Source organism: Papio anubis, chromosome 10 (assembly GCF_008728515.1).
Source record: "Papio anubis isolate 15944 chromosome 10, Panubis1.0, whole genome shotgun sequence".
Taxonomy (NCBI): Eukaryota; Metazoa; Chordata; class Mammalia; order Primates; family Cercopithecidae; genus Papio; species Papio anubis.
Genome location: NC_044985.1, coordinates 54,046,558 through 54,066,116, shown reverse-complemented (window position 1 = coordinate 54,066,116; position 19,559 = coordinate 54,046,558). Strand labels below are relative to the sequence as shown.

General features: G+C 40.1%; 1 protein-coding gene across 1 annotated transcript in view; it reads right to left on the bottom strand.

The window, feature by feature from the left end:
• The window catches only part of MYO3B (myosin IIIB), a 485,789-nt gene that overhangs the window by 325,222 nt on the left and 141,008 nt on the right, over positions 1–19,559 (bottom strand). The gene's annotated exons all lie outside the window — the stretch shown is intronic.

Below are 19,559 nucleotides of genomic sequence, written 5' to 3'. Positions count from 1 at the left end.
GGGGGTATTGTTTAGTTGTTGGCCTGAGGAGAATGGTAGCAAACCGCCACTCACCCGGGTCACCGCCAACCCTCTATGGCTTCACATAACCATCACACAAGGAAACATCTTCTTTGGAGCCCAGCATCATAGAAAGTTGGTTAAGAGAACCTCATTTGATCCTGTAAATGTCCTGCCTTTCCTGGAGTTCATCCTACTTTGGTTCAGTAAAGCAAGATCTTGTGAAAGATTATTATCTGTACATAATGAAAACCAAATGAATTTGAAGACTTTGCAGTACTTTGTTTGGACTGGCAATATAAATTCTAATTCTCTCACAACCCAGAAAGAACACCAGTGAAGGGAAACCATGTAGGTTATTCTTGTTTCATTTGTGAGTGCTTCTCCCTCTTTTGCAGTTAGAACATTATCGATCCCAGAATTCCGTTCTTCTCCCTATTCTCTTCCCATTCCATACATTCACTGAGGGCTTACTGTATGCTGACAGCTTCCTAACATGCCTTGATTTCTTGTCTGCCTTTTAGCTGGTGCATCTGACTACTTACCAGATGGTTGCATTTTAATTTCCCAGAGACATCTTAAGGTCAATATGTTCAAAAGCAAACATTTTCCCCTTTTTTTTTTTTTTTTTTGAGATGGAGTTTCACTCTTGTTGCCCAGGCTGGAGTGCAATGGCACGATCTCAGCCCACTGCAACCTCCGCCTCCCAGGTTCAAGCGATTCTCCTGCCTCAGCCTCCCTAGTAGCTGGGATTATAGGCATATGCCACCATGCCCGGCTAATGTGTATTTTTAGTAGAGACAGGATTTCTCCATGTTGGTCAGGCTACTCTCGAACCTCCCGACCTCAGGTGATCCACCCACGTCGGCCTCCCAAAGTGCTGGGATTACAGGCGTGAGACACTGTGCCCGACCACAACATCTTCCTTTCTTAAGGCTGCATTCCACCTTCCTTTCCTAAGGCTGCATTCTGTTGAAGTCAGAAACCTGGATTCTACATTCTCCCATATCCAATTAGAGCATGCAGAATAATGGCTCCCTCAAAGATGTCCACATTCTAATCCTCAGAACCTATTAATATTCTACTTTATATGGCAAAGGGACTTTATTTATGTAATTAAGGTAAAGGTCCTGGAGACGGGGAGGTTGTCTTGAATTACCTAGACGGGCCCAACTTAATCACATGAGTCTTTTAAAGTGGAAGAGGGAGGCAGAAAGAAAAAAGAAGAGTCAGGAGAGATTCAACATATGAAAGGGACTTAACCTGTCATTGCTGCCTTTGAAAATGGAGGAAGTGGCCATGAGCCAAGGAATGCAGGCAGCATCTGGAAGATGGAAATGGGCCTCAGCTGATACCTAGCAAAGAAATGAGAACCTCAATTCTATAGAAGCAAGGAAATGAACTCTGCTAAAAACCTTAATGAGCCAGAAAATAAATTTCTCCTAAGGCTTAAAAAGGGAGTACAGCCCTACTGACACCTTGATGTTAGCTCACTGAGACCCATGGCAGACTTCTAACTTAAAGAACTATAAGATAATAAATTTGTGTTGTTTTCAGCCTCTAAGTTTGTGGTGATTTGTTATGATAGTAATAGAAAACTAATATACCAATCAAATGTCAAGTCTTCTCAGTTCTACTTCCTAAATCCCTTACTCATAACCTGTCCCCTCTTTCACATCCTAGTCCAGTCACTCATCATCTCATACCCATACTACTCCAATGGCCTCCTTGTTTTTCTCCTTCCGTCTGCCTCACACCCCTCTAATCCATCTTGTACTTGGTAGCTAGAATTTCTTTATAACACACAAATATGACCTCGTTGTTTCCTTGCTGAAAATTCTTCAGCAGATGCACAGTGCCAGAATGACAAAATGTTAACCCCTTTGCATGATATATACAAATAGTCTTGCCTATCACCTACCTGTCTACTTGATTTCATCTTAAACCACTTGCTCACCAGATGCCATAGCACTGTGCTGCACAGTACTTGTGGCTCCAAAACAGGTCCTATTCTTTCATGCCTCAGGAACTTTGCACATGATGTACCTCCAGTTTAGAATGCTCTCCCTAATTTGTCCACCTGGCAAGCTCCTACTCATGTTTCTTGTGTATCTATAGTGCCCAGCACAGAACTACTCAGTAAATTTTTTGAATGAATGCATACAAACATATACATGTTGTAGGTAAGCCAAGAAATGGTGATAGGACAAAATATGACTTGGTCTTCAAAGTAGCATAAAATTAGACAAATACAGAATAGCCCTTTTGGATATGAGCAAATTCCAACTAAATTATTCACAGCAAGCAGATTTGAAGAATAAAGGAATATTGACTTGATTTAGATTTGACAATATAAGCCTCATTCCTCTGCTTTTGAAGCCCAAATGTCTCCAGGTCCCTGAATATATATAACCAAAATGAGCAAAAAATCATAATTTAAACCTCACTGTAGACAATAGCTGATGTCACGACCATTATACACACACACATAGTGGGTCAGAGACAGAAGGAGATGAATACCAATAACCATCATATGTTGAGTGCTTACTACCACAAAGCTTCATGCCAAGTGCTTCACATATAGGTCAACTAAACGTTGCAACAACCCTATAAATAGGAATTATTCCAGTTTCACAAGTGAAGAAAACGCAACTTAAAAGAAGAAATTTTCTCAAGAACATTCAGCAAAAATTGGAAGAACCAGGTTTTAAATTCAGGTATTTCTGTCTCCAATGCCCATAGGCCCCACTCTTTCCCATATTTTATCTCATGAAGAGTCCATTAGTTTGGAAGATGAATTAAGAGAACATACATGCAAAAAAAAAAAAAAAAAAAAAAAGACCGAAAACCAATTAGCAAGCAATGCCTCAAGAAGGTGCAAAATGAAGCCCTCAAACATTAAAGCACACTCACCAAGGAGATGCTGAGTAAAAAATTTCTCAGTGAGGCAGAGTTAATTAAGAAAGGCTTCCTGAAAGTTGCGAATTTTAAAGCAGGACCTCTGTTCACAGAGGGGACATAAATCCGCTGACTAGGGGAGGAGGGTGTTGGAGGAGAAGGGGAATAACAGAGGAAGATAGAAGGAATGAAGTATAATAAATAAGAAACAATTGTTAACATCCAGTTAAACTCTTAGGAATGTGTTAAAAAGACATTCTATTTACTTACTCATAAAAGCAAGAAAGCAAGACACTTGAGTGTAATTAACTGTCCTGATAGTATTAACTACAGCAACAGAGCTGCCATTCTGATTATAATTGGTAGATCCCATTAATAAAGTTGAATAGTCAGTCATGTGTCTGTGTCTCTCTCAGTGTCTCTCTCAGTATCTTGCCCCAGCTGTTCCTAAAGTTGCTTTTCTCCCTAAGTCACATCTTACCTGCTCAAAATCAATTATTTTAAAAAGTTTACATTTAATTGTAATACGTGATTCATCTCAGTGTAAAAAACATTCCCTGGCCAGGCGCGGTGGCTCACCCCTGGAATCCCAGCACTTTGGGAGACCAAGGCAGGCAGATCACTTGAGGTCAGGAGTTCGAGACCAGCCTGGCCAACATAGTGAAACCCCATCCATACTAAAAAAAAAAAAAAGAAAAATACAAAAATTAGCCAGGTGTGGTGGCCTGAGCCTATAATCCCATCTACTCAGGAGGCTGAGGCAGAAGAATCGCTGGAACCTGGGAGGTGGAGGTTGCAGTGAGCCAAGATGGCACCACTCTACTCCAGCCTGGCGACAGATTGAAATTACATCCAAAAAAAAAATCCCCAATACTGGAATGTAGAGAATAAAAAGCAAAATTCCTCCTCATTATAACTCCTAATACCAATCTCCTCCCCATTATCAGTATGGGTTGTATTCTTTTAGACCTTTTATTATATGCATTTGTAGTATCTGCTACAAATATTTTATATATTTATTTATATATATATATGCACATACATACAGTTTTTCTGTGCTGTAAGTATATGTTACAATATAAATTGGGTGATACATTAATTTTTTTTTTTTTTTGAGACAGAGTCTCGTTGACTCGCCCAGGCTGGAGTGCAATGGAGTGATCTTGGCTCACTGCAACCTCTAGCTCTCAGGTTCAAGTGATTCTCCCATCTCAGCCTCCCAAGTAGCTGGGATTATAGACACCTGCCATCATGCCCAGCTCACTTTTGTATTTTTGTAGAGACAATGTTTCACCATGTTGGCCAGGCTGGTCTTGAACTCCTAAGCTCAGGTGATCTGTCTTGGCCTCCCAAAGTGCTGGGATTACAGGCCTGAGCCACTGCTCCTGGCCTTAATTTTTATAATTAATTTTTATAATACAGTTGAAGGCATAGAAATGGGATTATACACCACATAAATGTCCTGGTACTTATTTTTTCCATTCAGTAATACCACTTAAAGTTCATCCATATCACTTTCATACCTAAATGGCATTCCACAAAGTGAGTAACTATAGTTTATTTAGCCATTCATGTATTGGTGAACATTTAGGTTTTCTATTTTTGTTACTATTAGAAAGAAGGCTGAAATAGCTTACATATGCCACATGTCATATGGGATTTCAAACTTTTAAAATATTTCTTAGGTGGCAAAAGCACTGACAAGTGAACACTTAGTATCCTTCCAAGAAATTAAATGCAAAGAGAGAATATACTGCTGCATCTTCTGGGGGTGGCTCAATGAGCAATTTCATAGCAGTGGGGGCAACAGAGCTACAGCCAAGGAAGAAGCAATCAGCAAATGATCCCACAGGATTATTAATAGTGCTCCATGGGCCAAAAGGCCACAGAACACACTGTAAATAGTGACCTTGAGTTGTTGGATTCCAGCAGCTACAAACTTTAAACCCTATTGCTGGGTTCCACTTGCAAGAATCTGCTACCTTGTTCCAGTGGTAGGTACCCCTAGGTAATAACCCCAGCATATGTGATACAGACGAAGATATATTCAAAATACACATATGTGGCCAGTGTGGTGGCTCATGCCTGTAATCCTAGCACTTTGAGAGGCTGAGGCGGGCAGACACTTGAGTTCAGGAATTCAAAACCAGCCTGGGCAACACAACGAAACCCTGTCTCTACTAAAAATACAAAACTTAGCCAGGCATGGTGGCAGGTGCCTGTAGTATCAGCTACTTGGGAGGCTGAGGCAGGAGGATCGTCTGAACCTGGGAGGTCGAGGCTGCAGTGAGCCGAGATGGAGCCACTGTACTCCAGCCTGGGTGACAAAGTGAGACTGTCTTTCAAATATATATATTTATACATTTTATATATATGTACACATATGCTAGTAATTCCACTAGAGAAAACATTTGAAAATCTATATATATTGTGTATATATATGTATTACAGTATATATATGTAATACATATAATACATAATCTCTAGTGGAATTACTAGCATATGTATATATACTATAATACATATATCTATATATGTATTATATATAATGTAATTGTATATATTTATATATGTTATATTTTATATATGTATTTATATGTACATATATAAACACATGTATTTATATATGTATTATAGTATATATACATATGCTAGTAATTCCACTAGAGAAAACATTTGAAAAAATTACAGAAATAGTTGGAGACATTTATAATTAGAAAATAGATGATATGAAATGAAACAGAAATCAGTATCACAACGCTACATACTATACCCTCATTAAATGTGAAAGATTTGTCCAGGTTGAAAAAGATATCCTATCCATGCTAAGTGCTAAATCCACCACAAAGGCACCTCCCAATCAGGGTCAATCCCTTAAAGTAGGGAAAAGGAAGAGAAGAAGAGGTGTATAAGAAGAACATTAGATGGGGAAATGTCTGGAAGAAAGCAAAGACAAAATTCTCCTAAATCACATCTCAGCCTTAGATCACCACTGTCTAAGAAAGGAAGTGTCTATGATTAATAACAATGATACTTTACAGTAACTGAAGAAATTACCAAAGGTAGCAAGGAGAAAAGCAAAGACTTGTAGTTAAATTTCAAGCTTGTTGATTCTTCTTGGTTTTTGTTGAGAAGGAGTCTTGCTCTGTCACCCAGGCTGGAGTGCAGTGGCATGATCTCGGCTCACTTCAATCTCCGCCTCCTGGGTTCAAGCGATTCTCCTGCCTCAGCCTCCTGAGTAGCTGGGAATACAGGCATGTGCCACCACACCCAGCTAATTTTTGTATTTTTAGTAGAGATGGGGTTTTACCATGTTGGCCAGGATGGTCTCGATCTCCTGACCTTGTGATCTGCCTTCCTTGGCCTCCCAAAGTGCTGGAATTACAGGCATGAACCACTACACCCGGCCTTGTTGATTCTTTTGCTTCTGATTCCTAATGACCTGTTTGGTCCTATACCTTAAATAATGCCATTTGCAATGTTAGGCTATACATCCTAACATGTAAAGTTACTACATACCAGCACCAATCTGCTTCAAAGGACATCTCAGAATATGAAGATTACATGTTTCCCATGTCAAGTATTATTACCCCAGGCCTGTGATAATGACTTACAGAGGTTGGGGGGTGTCACTAAGCTCTATTAATCCTTGACCACTACCTCAAAACTTAAACGTTCACAAAACGCATGAATCACATTTTCTCATTATCTCTAAAGCACATTGAGGTAGCTTTCCTTCTACTGTACTCTCCTTATGCAAACACACAGGACACATAAGCAATTCAGCCATGCGTGAAGAGTGCAGGAGAACGTCAAGGACAATAGAAGGTGCCATGTCAGTAGAGATGATGGAAGGGACGAGTGGGTGTGTGGCTCACTGTCTGAGCCAATGTGGTCTTTACTGACATCCATTCTTTAATTTCCTCCTTCAATAAGAACTCAACAATATCATCAGTTCCAACTGATAATGTCCAATGTGTCAGGGAAGTAGAGCTTGCCCCAGGGCTGGCTAACGATCCTTTTCCTAGGTGGTCCTTCACACATAGAGTGGAAACCACAAGCCTGTTCTTTTTCACACACATTTGTAAACGCATAATGTTTTTTAAAAAATCATGATTTTAAAGATATGTGTTTCAAATAGATCATGTTGTTCTCTAAACGCTTTCCCATCATCACATTCTGGACTGTTTACCTGGGTTCTTTGGAAGTGTGTTCTTTGAAGGTGATCATTACAGTGTGTCTAATGAGAGATGTAGAATAACTCCTCAATTAGATTAGCATTTTAAGAAAAAAAAAAAAAAAAGCTTTATACGTGTGGTGGCATAAAAACCAGTGATATGGTGGAGGGCCAGGGTACAGTTAAAGCCAAAGGTTAAACACGCCGTGCGCATCAATCACTTTTTCTGGTGGCAAGTTATTTTAAATTAGTTGTTTTATATGAAAATTGTTGGGGAAAGTGGAGTGTCAATAAAAAGCAGGACTTCTCCCTACCTGGATTCTGAACACGATGAACACAGTCAGCAGATAAGGTCCAAAATAACACCTTTATTATGGATAGAACTGATCTTGGAGAATGTAGCTTTCATCTGGGCCTTCTCAAACTGAAAGGCAGAGTTGGAGGTAGACTTATCTGGCCAGTCTTGGGACTGGGCTGGACCACCACAGGTACCTCACTCGGGAGCAGAGCCTTTGCCCCTGAGCTTAACTAAGCTGACAGCAATCAAGCAGGCAGGCTAACTTCCAGCAGAAAGCAGAAGGGAAAGAGCAGGACCATGCAAGACCAGTTCCTCCCCAAACTCACCACCTGCATAAATCACTTCTCATCCTCTAGGATCTATCAGTTTGGGTCCAATCAAAAGACAGAAACCACACCAGAAATTTGAACAAAGAAAATTTAATATAAAGAATGTTTAGCTTAGGCCGGGCATGGTGGCTCACGCCTGTAATCCCAGCACTTTCGGAGGCCGAGGCGGGCGGATCACGTGAGGTCAGGAGTTCAAGACCAGCCTGGCCAACATGGTGAAACCCTGTCTCTACTAAAAATACAAAAATTGGCCAGACATGGTGGCGGGTGCCTGTAATCCCAGCTACCCAGGAGGCTGAAGCAGGAGAATGCTTGAACCCGGGAGGCAGAGGTTGCAGTGAGCCGAGATCGCACCAGTGCCCTCCAGCCTGGGCGACAGAGCAAGACTGTCTCAAAAAAACAAAAAACAAAACAAAACGAAAAAGAATGTTTAACTTGTAACAGGGGATTAGATACTAAGAAGTAAAGAGAATTCTAAAGAATACAGATATAGCAGGTATTGGAAGCAGCTGCTACCTCTACTAAGACGGAGTACCCAAGAAGAAACAAAATTGAAAGAGCCCCTGCCCCCAAACCCAACTGTGAGATTCAGGCCTCAGTGGAAAGGTTATCACTATGACCCTCAGTGGTGAAGTTCTCTGAGGCGAGACAAGCCAGGGCTGGCAAGCATAAGACCACCTGCTGGGGTGCCTTTGAAACTCACCGAGAAGCCACCAGATTAGGTGCCAGAAGAATTCGCTGGAGGGTCAGAACCACAGGGTGTCCCAAATGCCACCGAGAGCCAAAGGCCACAGAAGCAATTAGGAGAAAGCACACTGAAACCTGGAAGAGCATTCTTTCCTCCTGCAGTGGCCTTCTAGTGCCCTCTACTGACAAAGCTTAACATCTGCCACATGGCAAAGAAGAAACGTTCACCAAGTCTCCTCCAGTATCACAAAGCAGAGCAAAGGGTAGATTCAGCGCTGAAATGTGCAGGAACGAAGTGAATTAGAAAACAGAGAGAGGCCAGGAATGTTATAATGCTCTTTAAAAAAAAGATGAAAAACCAGCTTTTAAAGAATCTCAGTTTGGGGCTTGCAATAGGCAACTTCAAGCTATCATCAACTGAATGAGTCCAGTCTCCTCTGACATGAGGAGCATTTGTATGTATTTGAGAGATAGTGAAGAAATTATAGAAACCCTCTTCCCCTACTTAAAAAGATATGTCTTGTGATGGACATGAACTTTCCTCAATAAGACTCACAGTTTTTCATTCCAGAAGTTCCTTATTTGAAAATGGGAATGTTCTGTGAGGCATCCTTTTGTAAACTTTTATTGACCAAAACTTCCTTGGGATAAATGACAGTCAAGAATAAAAATGTAGAAAAAGGGATCCAGCACAGGGGCCAGTGAGGGGACAGGACCACAAACACAGACTTAATCTCTTTATGGTTTTTCATTCCTATGATTCCAATGTTGTAGGAACCGAAAAAGTGAAGAGTCAGGTGGCATGGCACCTTTCTGACTTTCCTGTCGCTCTGCCTCTAGGCAGAAATCCAACATAGAAAGATAAAGGAAAGCATGAAAGTCCACGTGATTCGAAACTCTTTTGCCCGGATCATGGCCATAAAAGGAGAACTCCTTTTTCTTCTGGGCCCCAATTTCTCACCAATTCAGTCATGAGTGCTAAGTCAAAGACAGGCAGTCAGCCGAAGGGAGCCGATTCATGGGTCTCCCCCTGGCTCTTTTAGGTCCATTCAGGAACCCAAGACTTTCCTATAAGCTGGACCATTTTTCTGCAAAGTCTAATATTATTTCTGAAACCTGAGTCATTCATGATAATAACAATAGCTAACACTTCTTGAGAACTATGTGAAAGCCCTGTGCCAATAACGCACTGATTTAATCCTCACATAAACCCTATGAGGAAGATACACAAGTCTGTTTCAGAGATAAGAAAACAGAGGCTTAGAGAAGTTCAGAAGCTGGTAATGGTGTGGCCAAGGTTCAAACGCAGGCAGCCCAATTCCAAAGTCCACAATTGCAACCATCTTGTCTCTGCATTTGGGATTTATAGACACCACCTCTTTAGATTCTGCTAGAGCAATTTATATCATATTAATGGGGAATCCATGCCTGATATGATAGGCCAGTTGCCCTTCTGACATCCTATCAACGTGAGCATCAACTCAAGCATATTACTATTTAGCTCATCCTATCAACTTAAGCATAGCATTCTTCAGATTATAAGACACTAGCAAGCAAATCCAAAGAACATTTTGTTTGAGATGCTGAATGATCAGCGATAGGGAGTATGAGCTGAGAATGTTTTCATCTGTTGAGTTTTATGTGTTTTCTGTCATTTAGCTCCCTCCAAAGTCACAGCTGGTAAAACCAAATGGGTCATTTTACCACAATAAGACCAACGTCACAGTTCAACAAGCACCATTTGTCCTCTAAGGCAAAGCCATGCACCTAATTACAACACACTGTTAATAAATTTGTAATAGACAAAAAGAAATTGGCTGCTATGGATTTTTTTTCCCTCAGCAAAGCAAAACCATTTAAAGGGCAGATTGTGCATCTTTTCCTTATTTTATTGTTTCCATAAAGTTAGCATTATATTCTAGACAGAAAAAATCAGGGCAGACCTCAGATGAACAGATTGTACCATCAGATCCTACCACATTGTCTCTAATGGGGGAAATTACCAGCTGAACATCAACACCTGTCACCATGAGCAGACCCTGGCACACACACCAGGTAGGAAGGCTGTACAGTTCCTTAGAGCAATCTGAGCCTGGGTCACCAGAAACAATGTGCATGCCAATGCCCACAGAAGCACAGGCTGACAGGCTCCATTTAAAGTCAGGGGGATATATGAAATGCCAGAGGAGATGTAGTAGTAGTTCCTGAGGAAGACCGGTTATCAACAACAGTGAGTTCTACAAAGGTTTTGTTAGAGACTGTGCTAACTGCAAGAATGGAATCACACACGGGCAGAGAGGCCCCAGCAGTAACTACCGAACATTCGTCCTCTTTCAAGGGCAAAAGACACCACAGCAGCACCCTCTGTCACACCTGGATGGCTTGGGTCATGTCTCCACTCAGCCAGAATATGACCAGTTGTTTTCACCAACCTCAAGATCAGTTGCAATAACTGCTACTGAATGGACTATGCTGCGGGTCCTGGCAGTTTGTAAGGGGGCCTAACTGAGCAAGCACACATTTATTTTTCTGACATTGTAAGTGTGTCTTCTCTTTAAAAGGGCTTTGGACATTTTTTCCTACCTGGTTGCCTAGCAACCTTTTGAGGGGACAGAAATAGGAAAGAGGATACTGAAGACCTATAGATAAGTGTTTATTTCATAGATTTCTTTTCAAAACTCAATCTGTTGTCACTTCCTGGGGTGGGAGTGGGGTGAAGGTAGAGGAGCTGTGCTATATTATAGTTCTGCTACTCTTTTTGTTTTTTTTTTTTTGAGACAGAGTCTCGCTCTTTCACCAGGCTGGAGCACAGTGGCGTGATCTTGGCTCACTGCAACCTCCAACTCCCAGGTTCAAGCAAATCTCCTGCCTCAGCCTCCCGAGTACCTGGGATTACAGGCATGCGCCACCACACCCAGCTAATTTTGGCATTTTTAGTAGATACGGGGTTTCACCATATTGGCCAGGATGGTTTCAATCTCCTGACCTCATAATCTGCCCACCTCGGCCTCCCAAAGGGCTGGGATTACAGGTGTGAGCCACCGCACCCAGCCTACTCTTCTAGTAGGAACACACAGTGCTGGCAAGTGTATTTACACAAGAATTTTCAGAAACTGGGGAAGTGTATCACTGATAGTGCACATTAACTAAGATGAAAAATAAATACATCAACATTAAGTCATCAGAAACACATTGAGCATTCAGTGCCCATTTCACTATCCTCATGGATGTCTGGGACATGCCTGAGAGGAAACTGTAATCGCTCCCACTTCACCTTAGTTGTGAATGACTAGTGAATAATGCTGCATTCTTGTCTGTCTGGTCTCTTTCTTTTCACTAAATTATATTTTCCTACAAAAAGGACCCATTTCATTCAGGTGTTCAAGTTCATTCGCAAGGAACTAAGCTAACTAGTCTTCCATGGTTCTTTTAACTTCCTCTGTATCTGTAGTTACTTCCCTCTTTTTATTTTTTTATATTTAAACTTTCTCTCTTTTTTCTTGATTAGGTTAATAAATGATCTATTTTATTATTTTTGTCCCCAAAAAGCTCATGATTTATATATTAGTTCTACTATGTTTCTACATTCTGCTTCAGTGATTTCTACTTCTATTTTATTAAATCCTTTCTTATGTTTTACTTAGATTTTTAAAAATTCTAATTTCTTGGGTGGAAAGCTTAATTCATTTGCTTTCATTCTTTCTGGATCATTAATATAGGTATTCAGGGCTATGCATTTGCCTCTAATCCCTGCTTTAACTATTTTCCATTAATTCTGACATGGAGTTTTTTGTTGTTGTTTCTCGATTTTTTAACAGATGGGGTATCACTATGTTGCCCAGGCTGGAGTACAGTGGCTATTCAAAGGCATGATCATAGGGTACTGCAGCCTTGAACTGCTGGACCCAAGTGATCTTCCTGCCTCAGCATCCTAAGTAATTGAGACTACAGGTGCATGACACTGTACCTATCTTGGTTATACAGCACTTGGAAATTTATTATTTTCTATGTATTCTTCAATTTCCATTTTGATTTTTTCACCTGACCTGTTAAAGATGGTTTTGTTTTTTCATACCTAGGTGGTAAGGACTTTTTGTTTTCTATGTTTGTTTGTTTATTTCTAGTTGTAATGTATTATGGTCAGAGAATGTTGTCTGTACTACTTACATTTTTGAAATTTGAGAATGTCTCTGTAGCCTTCACAGCAGGTATAAGCATATATATATATATATATATATTTACATATGACACACATAACATATATCATAAATATATAATTATATTTAAAACTAAGTGTATATAGATAGATATCTCAAACTCTGTCCTTGAAACTAGAGAATGCATCTCTTTTCAAGTGCCCATGAGACATTCACCAAAACATACACTGTTGCTTATTTTTAAATCTATCTTAATTTTTAAATCTATTTCTCATAAAATGAGAGAGGTTCATTAAATAACTTTTGCAACCAATGTGCATCTCCTTGTATTTTTCATAGCTTCTGCTTTATGAATGTGATGTCATAAATAAATATATTTCTTACATTTTCATTATAAAATAGCATCTGGCCAGACACTGTGTTTCACACCTGTAATCCCAACATTTTGGAAGACTGGGGTGGGAAGATTGCTTGAGCCCAAGAGCTCAAGATCAGCCTGGGCAACACAGTGAGACCTTGTCTCCACAAAAAATAAAGCAAACTAAAAATAAATTATCTGGGCATTGTGGCACATGCTTGTAGTACCAGTTACTTGGGGGGACTGAGAATATGAGAAAAATATATTTAAAGAATCTTTCATATTAACCCATAACTATGCCATTTCCTGCGCTCTTTATTTCTTACTGTGGACTTCAGTTACCATTTCTATTCAGCCTGAAGGACAACCTTTGTTATTTCTTGTAAGGCAGGTTGGCTAGCAACAAGTTCTCTCAATCTCTGTTTATCTGGGGTTTCCTTTATGTTAACTTCATTGTTTTGAAGGATAATTTTGCTACATAAAAAATTCTTGGTTGACAATTGTTTTCAGCACTTTGAAATGTTATCCCACTGCCTTCTGACTTTTATTTTTCAGATGAAAACTTAGCCATTAATCATACTGACATTCCCTTGCACATGATCAATTGTTTTTTCCCTTGCTGATTTCAAGATTTTCTCTTCGTCTTTCAGCAGTTTAACTAGGATGTGTACAGGTTGCAATCTCTTTGTATTTATCCTACTTTGGGTTTGTTGAGATTTTCAGTTGTGTAGACTAATGTTTTTCATCAAATTTGGAATGTTTGAACATCTTATTTTTTCAAAGAACTTTTGGACATTTATCTATCTCACCTCCTTCTGGAAGTTCCTTTACTTGTATGTTGTAATGCATTATGGTGTCCCATGGGTCTTTGTAGCTCTGTTAATTTTTCTTCAATGTCTTTTTTCCCTCTGTGTTCTTCAGGTTGGTTAATTTCTACAGATCTCTCTTCAGGTTCACTAATTCTTTCTTTTACCATCTCTAATCTGCTGAGATCTATAATTAATTTTTTTCATTTCAACAATTATACTTTTCACCATCACTGTGGTGGGATGGAGGCAGCCTAAAATGGTGAAAAAGAACATAGCTCTGGAGCCAAACTTCATGAATTCAAGTCTGCACACCACCATTTATTAGCTGTGTGAACTAAAACAATTTACTTGGCTTCTCTCTACATCAAATTTATAACATAGAAAATGCAAATACTAAAAGTGCCTAACTCGTAGTGCAGTTTGAGAATTGAGATACTACATAAAGCGCTTAGAGTAAAGCCTGTCATAAAACAAGCATCCCAATAACCTTTTGCTATGACTACTGCTGATGTAGGATTTTGGTCATCCTAGCAGACATGATCTGAAATTAGTTTTGTACTCCAAACCTGAGATCTGGGGTAAGAAAGATTAACCCCACATATATGACCTCTTCAGCCTTTCTTATTCTTTATTCTCAAGTTCCACTGTGCTTGTTCCATAGGTATATTTTGGTTTCCCTATTGTTTTGCTAACTTACACTATGGTCATACCACTAGGGCTACTACTAAGCTCAATTGGTGAGATTTTAACACATGACACAGATTTTTTTGGCCTCATCTCCAGAAGGCCTGAACCTTGATTCTCATAACCTTTGGGTGTTAGTTGTCATCAAGCTCCAACCCATACTAACAACTCAGAATTACAGCACAACAGCTACTGAATTTATACACATCTTCTCTGCACAGAGGTACCTAATGCTCTGCTCTTGCCACCCAGTATACTGGATCTCTTACATATGACTCTTACCTATTTGACTCCAAGTTTGGCCAAACTCTTTACGACAATGAAATTTGGCGTAAGACCACTCATATCATGGGGTGCAGCACAATAACCACATCAGTACCCCAGGTCCCAGTTCTTCCCAGTTCTATCCCTCCCCATCCTATTGTGTTATAGCCCTGAACATCTCCTTCACCATGTGCCACCACTTCCCAGTCCTGGATCTGCATTGACTACAAGGTATTAAGGACTATAATATTTGGTCAAATCACTGTGTCAGTGGAATAATTTAGAAAGTAGTAAAAGAGAGTTTCTAGTTAACCATTAACATGGTATTACAACAAACCCTGGTGAAGTAAACAGACCAGATTTTTCAGTCCCATTTGGTCAATCTAAGGAAAGTCTAAGCAAAGATGAATATAAACTGTCCAGTGCTCTCTCTCTACTCCCCAAACTTGTATGCAACTAGTTAGTTTCCCAATGACAACTAATGACACTTTATATTTTACAAATCACTGTCACAAATGTATTTCATTCAATCCTCAAAATGACCCTATGACCTAGGTAAGGTGGCATGATTACTCTTATTTCACAGATGAGAAAACAAACTTGAGGAAAATAAAGGACATATCCAAGGTCACTCTATTATTTGGGTGAAAAGTAGCAGCTATAAACTAATTTTTCTTGCTTTCAACTCACTGAGTTTTTCAATGTGTCCCATGAATCAATAGTCCCATGAGAAATCCTGTGACCGAAAAGTTAGAAAATGGTGAAGACTGTATCACGATAAAAACTCTAGGAAATCCTGCGGTAAAGGATCTGGTTACCGTTGTTTTCCACAATGTTTCTCACACTTCTCTGATCATGGAACCTCCTTTTTAAGAATAAATTCCCATAGAATTTTGAAAAACACTACTCTATACTAAGCTGCCTCATGGGAAGCACAGGGAGTGCCAGGTTGAGTAAGGATATAGGGCTCCTTGGAGGAATACTCTCTTCTTAGCAATCTCCAGCCTTTCACCAAACAGTTCCTTCTGTCTGCAAATAGAAGAGGACTCTGGTGATGGGGCAAAGTAGAGTATTAGGATGAGGATAAGGGACAAATCAAAATACACAGATATACTTACTACCCGATCTGAAATCTTCCCAAAGTGGCCCTAACTCCGTGTTTTTCAAAACAGAGTTTACAGCCCTTTGCATAGACTCATCCAGGAAATTTCGTGAACATAAAGAGTCCTGGATTATCACAGACCTAATGAAACAGACCTCTGGGAACACGGCCCAGGAATCTGCATTTTAACAAGTTCGCTAGGCAATTGTGACACAACTAGAATTTGGGAAACACTGCCTTAGGTAGTCAACAACAGATGTAAGATACTTTTCCAATTAAATCAAAGTCACAACCAAAATGAAAATCGCCCAAGATGCATCCAGTGGGGGACTATTTGGTTTCTCGGTAATAACCACATCTTAGTAAGACCAGCCTTCCTGGGGAAGGCTATTCCATGGTCTATCAGATCTTTTCATTAGGGAAACTTCCCTGCTATTCCATCTAAGTAGGTTTTCTTAATTTGATCCTATTACTTCCATGCTTTATACAAAGATGAGTACAGCAGTTATCCTCAATAAACAAAAATGCAATACAAATGACACTCCAGGCTCATGTTTCCATTCAATTACCTTCAATAGCCACATCTCTCTACAAAGTGAGCGTCAACGCAGGTGTCTGCGGCCAGCTTCTATAGGTCTCAAATGTTGATTTAGATGAGCAGTGCCATCTTCAGTGTCAAATGTGTAGCCATCAGTGGCCCATTCTTGCAAACAGATGGCATGCTCACAGCACCTCAGCCACATTACAAAAATTGGGACTCAGAGGGCGGCTCAAGATGGAGGCACTTAAGGAAATTAGAATGTGACCATAACTATTGACTGAGTTATAAATACTGTGATTTCCTGGCCTTAGGAAAAGGACCATGAAGAAGATGATATTAGTCTCATGACAATCAAATGGAATAAGCCAAGGTAGCAGAAGACATTTTGTTCACACATTAGGAAGTACCTGCCGACTAGCTAGATTATTAGGAAAGGCAATAAACTGCCAAGATAGGCAGTATGGCATCCTCTACAGGTCATTAAAAACAGTAATATCTTCTCAGATTTCCTGCCCAGGCATAAGGGGGTAGATAAGATGACTTTTTCAGAGTTTAGAATGAAGGTTTTATGAGCATTCAGAAGATGCAGTGAGGGAAAATTGCTCTTAGGGACAAAAACAAATTCTTTGGAAGAGGAAATGATTTATTTAAAGGCCATTTTAAGAACTTCAACTGATTTTCCTAGAAATACCTTGGTTTCTGAGTAATTTGGAAATAATTCAGTAAATTGTTACACCTAAAATAATTAATTAGCTTTCAAAGTCAGATACTTCATTAATACACACACATATGTACATATACTTCATTAATACACACCTATATATGCGTCTATATGCATATGCATGTATGGCTGAAGTTTTGAAGATTGTAACACTGTGAGATATGGGAATATGGAATACTAGGCCAATTATTTCATCTAAGAACAAAATAACAATCAATTGTAGGCCGGGTGCGGTGGCTCAAGCCTGTAATACCAGCACTTTGGGAGGCCGAGACGGGCGGATCACGAGGTCAGGAGATCGAGACCATCCTGGCTAACACGGTGAAACCCCATCTCTACTAAAAGATACAAAAAACTAGCTGGGTGAGTTGGCGGGCCCCTGTAGTCCCAGCTACTCAGGAGACTGAGGCAGGAGAATGGCATAAACCCGGGAGGCAGAGCTTGCAGTGAGCCGAGATCTAGCCACTGCACTCCAGCCTGGGCGACAAAGCGAGACTGTCTCAAAAAAAAAAAAAAAAAGGATTATAAGTAAATTGTAAGTCTTTGCACTCTCACTAATTCTCCAGATTATCTCTGACATGGTATGACAAATTTCTGAGAAATCAGTCAATCAGTCTGCAAAATAATGCAGACTCTCAGGAATCGTAAGTTAAATGCTGCTTCTAATTCCTAAAACTTCAGTCTTTTCAGAAGCAAAAGAAATAGAGATTTGTGTACTGATTTGTGAGAACCACAAACCAACAGAATAAAACATTAAGAACAACAAGATGCCTGTAATTTGGAGCAAAACCTGATAGTCCTAAAAATGTCAATTGGTTCCATAATCACCCAGTACAAATTCCATACAGTTAATGAGCTCCTGCAAAGAATGACTGCTGCCAAATGAAATACATGGATACTGATGGACCAGCCTTGAGTGGCATAGTGGGCACAGAACTGAGTAATACTGAGTAAGAAATACAACATTGAGTAATATAGCCATAGTGTAGTCTTCTACGTATTCTAATTCTAGAGATTCACTCCCAGCACCAGTACAAGATGCTTTTCTTCCAACACTTCCCATTCTAGAAGGACTTTCCAACTCTGCCAACTAACCCGAATCCTATTGTTTCACTAGGACTTGCCTCTCCCCATAGCCACCACAAAACATTTAGTTTAAAATACATAGTTCTTTATTTGATCATTCATTCATTCAATATAGTTTAATTGAATTTCCCACCAACAATATAAAAAACTCTGCTGAAAGCTGATTAGATGTATTTTTGTATATACTCCCCATTTCTTAATGTTTTCTGTCCACAACAAGTTAAAGATCTAATGAAAGGTGGTAAGATGAGAGCACAACCAAGGGAATTGAGAGGAGGGAGAGAATGCTTTCAGTGGGATGAGCCAGCACATGGCACCCTAGTACGGCTGCAAGAGATATTACCAGGCAGGGGTTAGAGTGGGGAGCAAAGCACACACACTTCATTGAGATGAATGCAGTTTGGACATTTCCTACAGAATGTAGCTCTTTTCTGTGAATTCATGAAAATTGTTGGTTGAACATATACATGAATTAATGAAACTGAACCTATTTAGCCCTTATACAGGAAAATAGGCAAATAAGGACCTGGCTCAAGGTTATGGAGGCCTTCTGGGGAGAGGTGCTTGGCAGAATTTGGCCACAGTACCAATTCTAAACTGCACACTAAATAAACATAATAAAAGATGTGCGCTGGGAATAGAAGGCCAGCAGGATGTTACTTTTCTGAAAATGGCATTGGCAGGGGGGCTGTAGGGAGGGAGCACAGTCGCCTTCTTTCCCCCTCTTGTCAGGCTTGTGGTTCACGAAAACCCAATTGGACCCTTGTTTTCTTTCCTGGGCCAGTAATGAATGGCGGTAATTATCCATGCAGGGCTCTGCGTGAGTCATGAGGTAGCTCTGGCTCCCATCTCCTTGCAATTTTGAGCTGTGTGTGTCTGTCTGTGTGTGTGTTTCACCCGCTACTATTGAGGGGTGGAAAATAGATTACAATTACATTCCGGCTGGCTTTTGAAGACTTGATGGACAGCTGGAGAGAAATCTTGCCTGCAGCTGCTGGGATGAGAGGGTAGCCAAGAGGTGGGCGTGGAAAGAGGAAGAGAGGCCCTGTCAGAAGAGGGGGAAACAATACAAAATGAATTCAGTATATTCTCAAAGGAGCATTTGTAAGAGATCATGCTTGCTCACATTAAAACTGATTCTAGGGTCCAGGTGGCTGGCTGCATATCTGAATAATGTAGGTCCCTTTCAGGAACATTTTGAGTGTTCAAGTGCAGAGATGCTATCACTGGATCAGAGAGCAGCAAGATTAGACATAGACCAAGGCTGGCCCTGAAGATGGGTTCAGCTGTAGGTTTTTCCCTCTCTTCATCTGGAATCACTTTTCTAAGGTTAACCCCCACCCCAACCTTTATTTATTTATTTTTTTAGTATGTATATGGGGAGCTCTCACGTATTTACCGAGCACTATGTTTGGCACTTGGCCATACATGTTATCTACACGCCTTAC